Source organism: Melanerpes formicivorus, unplaced genomic scaffold (assembly GCF_026170545.1).
Source record: "Melanerpes formicivorus ecotype bairdi unplaced genomic scaffold, bMelFor1.0.p_v2 SCAF_134, whole genome shotgun sequence".
NCBI lineage: Eukaryota > Metazoa > Chordata > Aves > Piciformes > Picidae > Melanerpes > Melanerpes formicivorus.
In genome coordinates this window covers 827,854-832,831 of record NW_027142486.1, presented here as the reverse complement: position 1 = coordinate 832,831, position 4,978 = coordinate 827,854, and the positions used below count along the sequence as shown (strand labels likewise).

Here is a 4,978-nt window from a genome sequence, read left to right as displayed (position 1 = left end):
TGAGGGAGACTGGAAGGTGGCAGTGCTGGGAAAGGAGAGGCACTGGGAGATGGGGAGGGTCTGGCTTTTGGAGTCTTCATGTGGAAGCAGTGAGTGGTCACTGCTGTCAGCAGTACTCTATCCACCCCACCCCCCAGTGCCCCTGGAGGCCTGGGCTGTTTGATTTGCAGCTGCCCCATGCAGGAAGCTGGAGAGATGCCAAGGAAGGTGGATGGATCTGTGCCAGAGGTGAGGGTGACTGCGTGCCAGGCCTGGGCTTGTTGCCAGGGCTGGTGCCACTGCCAAGCCTGCCTTTGCCCTGGGGGCTCTTAGGAGGAAGAAGGAGGAGTCCTGGGAGGGATAAATCTGCCCCTCACCTTCCCCAGCTTCACCCAGGACTTACCACACCACAGAGGAAAATGAAGGTGGCAGTGGTCGGCGTGGCTCTGCTCTTCACCATCCTGCTGTGCACCCCAGCAGATGCCAAGGTAAGACTCCAGTGCCACAGGGAGGGGCTCATGGGGATGGGTCATGGCTACACGACATGGGGAATGAAATTGGAGTGGTGAGGATGAAACCCCTTGATTTGGCCTCTCCCTTGCCCAAGCAAGAGGCTCCTCCAGGCTCCCCTGCCTCTCCTGGCAATGCAGCTCTCTCCCTCCCACAGCTCCATCTCTTCCCTCCACTTCCCCCACTAAGCAGCTTCTTGTGCCCAAGGCCTGAGTTCCTCAGTGAATGCCTGGAGCTGTTCCCTCCCTGGGAAGGTCCAACACCAAAGCTGGGAAGGCTCCCACCAGTTTCTTCTCTTGGTGACCCCACACCCCTCCCTTCTGCAACTCCCCATCCCATGCTTTTGCTCCCCTCAAACATCTTCTGCCTGGGATCTCCTCCATGTCCTATCTAATGTCCCCAGATGCCCTCCCTTTGATCTCTCCCAATGCCTTTCTTTCCATCTTGTCCCTCAGCCCTTTGCCTTTCATCCTCTCCATTGCAGTGGTCACCCCAAATCCTCTTCCTGCCATAGCCATTCCCAAACACTCTCCCAGTCCCTTTGGTTTTGGCCTCTCTCTTCTGCCCCCACCAACCAGCTCTCTTGATGTCCCCATGCCCCCTCATCTTGAATCCTTTACCTATGAATTGCATCCCACACTGTCCTGCCCCTTCAACACTCCAGCCCAGTCCATTGGGGTCCATTAATTCACCCCAGTGCTCTGTTGTTGGAAGCCTTTTCCTTAACCTCATCCTCTTTGGAGACCTGAATTCCCTACACTCTTCTTGTCTCCATCCCCAGCCCTGGACCCTGCATGGAGAGGCATCCCAGGGGAACTTGGAGGAATCAGGCCGAGGGGAGCAGAAGGCATTTTCCCCTTCAGACCAGAGGGAAGCCTTTGGCCTGCTGGGACTGAGGACAGTTGTGCCCCACTCAGGGCCCCACTGAGGTTCCTTCCAGGTCACCTCCTTGCTCTTCCTCCCTAGGCACTGCTGGAAAGCATTGAGGAAAATTCTCAACTGGATGTAAGTAGTGAGGTGGACTTGGAGGGCATCCAGTCTGGGGAACGGGAGGGCATTTTGGCCCTCCCATCTCTTGCTGGGACTGGAGGTATCCCAGTGACCAGTGAGGTCTCCTGGTCTCTCTGCAGGTGAATGTAGCCAAACCTGAGCCATTGGAGAGTGTCGAGGTGGGTACCAAGAGTTCTGCTGGACCCACCCCCTCCCTTCCCATGGCCACAACACTGCAGAGCATCCCAGGGTGCTCCAGCACACCCCAGTGCATCCCACTGCAACTCCAGAGAATACCCCAGCACCCCAGTGCTTTCCAAGGGAGGACCTCTCCCCCAGAGCCCCCTTTGCATCCCCATCCACCCCAGTACAACCCAGTACACCCCCGGCTGCCCCAGTACACAACCACACAGCCAGGTGGGCCCCTTCCCAGGACCCTCACTGCCTTCTGGGCACCACCATCCAAGCTCATCTGCTCCAGAAGCAACTTCCCCAAGGACTCCATTGCTTCCCCCCATCCTCCCAGCACACCCCAGTGCACCCAGACTTGTCCCTAACCTCCCTTTCTCCCCAGCTGCCTGCGGCTGATGTCCTGCTGGAGCGGGTGCGCCAGAAGCGCCTGGCTGTAGCTGCTAAAGCTGCTGTCTAGGTGAGCAGCACCAGGGCATTCCTAACCCCACAAAGAATCCTGGGCCCTGGGGCATCCCTGAGCCCTCTGGGGTGGGCAGACCTTAGGTGTGAGAAAAGGAAACAGAGGTCACTGTCCCTGATCCGTGCCCCAGGGGACACAGCACAGAGCTGGCTCTGTGCCTTTGCTTCAACTCACTAGGGCTCTACAGACCCAGAGGGTCGCTGTGCAGGCCAGGCAGAGGCTTTGGTGCCACACAGATCTCCACAGGCACAGTAAGAGCTGGGCAGGGCTCTGGGAGATTTAGGGACATCCCAGGGTAACCACACACTGGGCAAGGGGCTCTGGTGACATCTGGATCTCAGGAGAGCCAAATCCTGTCCAGGGTATATTGAGAGCTCCAATTCCCTTCTCTTTCCCCAAGTCTCTGCAAAGAGACATAGTGGGGACAAGGTTCCTCTTATGTCCTAGCTGACCCTAGGAGTCTCTCTCTTTCAGGGCTGGAACTGCTGGTGACACCTCTGTCCTGGCCCCCTTCAGAGGAAAGAGGAGATGATCATCCCTGGATGTCCCCACCTGATCCCCTGGGAGCCCTGGGCCATGTCCCTCTCATGATCAATAAACCCCCTCAGCAAAGCTACACTCTGTGTGTCCAGGACCATGTTGCCCCTCCTCTGCCATTACCCCAACACCTGCATCCTCTGGCAGCACCATGGTGAGGAGCAGACTGGCAGAGGGCAGGTCTGGGAGCCTGGATGTCTGGGGGCCTCTGTCCAGAGAAGGTTCCCTTGGAGCACCCTGCCATGAGGCTGGGAGATGCAGGCAGTCACAATGCCAGGCCTTGGGCAGGTGGTGTTTGGGAGGGGTGAAACGCTCTGGTGTTTTGGGGTGAGGGCAGGTGAGGAGCATGGAGAGGCAGCTGGGACCCCTGGTTCCTCTGCCCCACTCTGGCAGGGGTGGTGGTTCCCTATCCCATGGGCTCAGCACCCCTGGGCTTACAGGAGATTGCAGAGCCCCATGCAGGGCCCAGAGGCCTTCCTGGCCCTCAGCCCACACTCTTCTCTGGGGTACCCCAATGCAGACCAGGAGGTGCATGGGCACAAGACACTGGTTGGATGCTCCTCTGTCCCCTGCCCTGTGTGGCCCAGCCTTGGGGACTTTGTGTCCATTCTCTGGGCTGTGCTTTGCTCTCTCCAGGCATGCACTGAGTTACCAGCCACTGTCACAGCGGCAATGTTTCCCTCACCCCATGGCATGTGGTGATCTCAAGGGTCTTTTCCAGCCTCAGTGGTTCCATGATTGCATCATTTCCTCTCTTCAGTGGGGGTGACTTCAGGGGAATATTTCCCTGGATGCAGAGGGAGACCTTAGCATCCCCAGGGCAGCCAAATGCAAGAGGAATGGTGGGCAGCAGCTTCCTGTGGCTTATCCCTGGACTGCAGGGAACCAACAGGAAAAGGGGAAACCACAACTGGGGCCTAACAGTACTTAAAGGGCTGATGAGAAAGCTGTGGAGGGATTCTGAGCAGGGCCTGGTGTGACAAGGCAGGGGCTGATGGTTTGACCTGAGGGAGATTCAGACTGGAGAGAAGGAAGAAATGTTTGACACTGAGGGAGGTGAGAGCCTGGCCCAGGTTGCCCAGGGAGGTGGGAGATGCCCAATCCTGGAACCATTCCAGAGGAGATTGGAGGGGGGCTTTGAGCAGCCTGCTCTAGTTGCAGATGGTCCTGATCATTGCAAGCAGGTTGGTCTCTGTGATCTTTAAAGGTCTCTTCCAACCCAAATCATTGCATGATTCTGGGATTCTTTGGGATTCTTGAGGACAAAACATGGAGAGGTGTCCTGGCTTGAGCTGGAATAGAACCAACTCTGTTCAGGGATCTGACTGCTCAGCTCAGTCTCTGCTCAGTGCCAGCACTTTCTGATGTTCAGAGCAGGTTTGCACGGTGGCTGCCTCTGGCAGTGAGAATGCTGATGTTCAGAGTGCCTGCCAAGGATTGGTGTGCAGGCCAAGGTCACTGCTCAATCTTGTGTTCCACCTTGGGGCTGCAGAGTACAAGGCTGCACTTGCAGGGAGGAATGGACAGGAGAGGTGACCCTGAACTGATCCACAAGGGATTCCACTCCATCTACATCACGCTCAGTGTAAAGCTGAGGCACCACCAGCATGACGCGTCTTCCTCAGTGGCCAACACCCGAGGGGGACTCTGTTCTGCCTTCTGTCACAATCCATGAGTTCCTATTACAGTCTGAAGGGGGAACTTCAGCCTAGTCCCTGACTGCAAGGAGTGAAAGTAAAAAAGACTTTTAGTACCCACTGGACACAAAAGCAAAATAATGCTAAGGTCTACAGAAGTCATTCCTGTGACCCTGTGATCCTGGGATAGAGAGCAGTGTCACAGCAGATTGGTCACAGACTCCAATATGATAATTGAAGGGGTTCATGAGAGCATCTGAGGGCCCTTGTTCATGCCCCAAATAGCTGCTGTAAGCCAGCAAAAAACCAGAGCTGGGTCAATGAGCTCATTCTGACACAACTGACACAATAGGTCCCAGAGGACTGGAAGCTGGCCAACGTGGTGCCCATCCACAAGCAGGGCCGGATGGATAAGCCAGGGAATTACAGGCCTGTCAGCCTGACCTCAGTGCCAGGCAAGATCATGGAACAGGTCATCCTGAGTGCAATCACACAGCACTTACAGGATGGCCAAGGGATCAGGCCCAGCCAGGATGCATTTAGGAAGGGCAGGTCCTGCCTGACCAACCTGATCTCCTTCTATGATCAAGTGACTGCCTGGTGGATGTGGGGAGGCCTGTGGATGTGGTCTACCTGGACCTCAGCAAGGCCTTTGACACTGTCCCCCATAGCA

General features: G+C 56.4%; 1 long non-coding RNA gene across 1 annotated transcript; it reads left to right on the top strand.

Moving 5' to 3' along the window:
• The first annotated feature begins 338 nt into the window (after positions 1-338).
• On the top strand, positions 339-2,747 carry LOC137456655 (uncharacterized). Its single transcript, XR_010991069.1, has 5 exons — positions 339-467; positions 1,456-1,494; positions 1,620-1,658; positions 2,054-2,128; positions 2,606-2,747. It is a non-coding gene; the product is annotated as an uncharacterized lncRNA (long non-coding RNA).
• Positions 2,748-4,978: the final 2,231 nt, after the last annotated feature.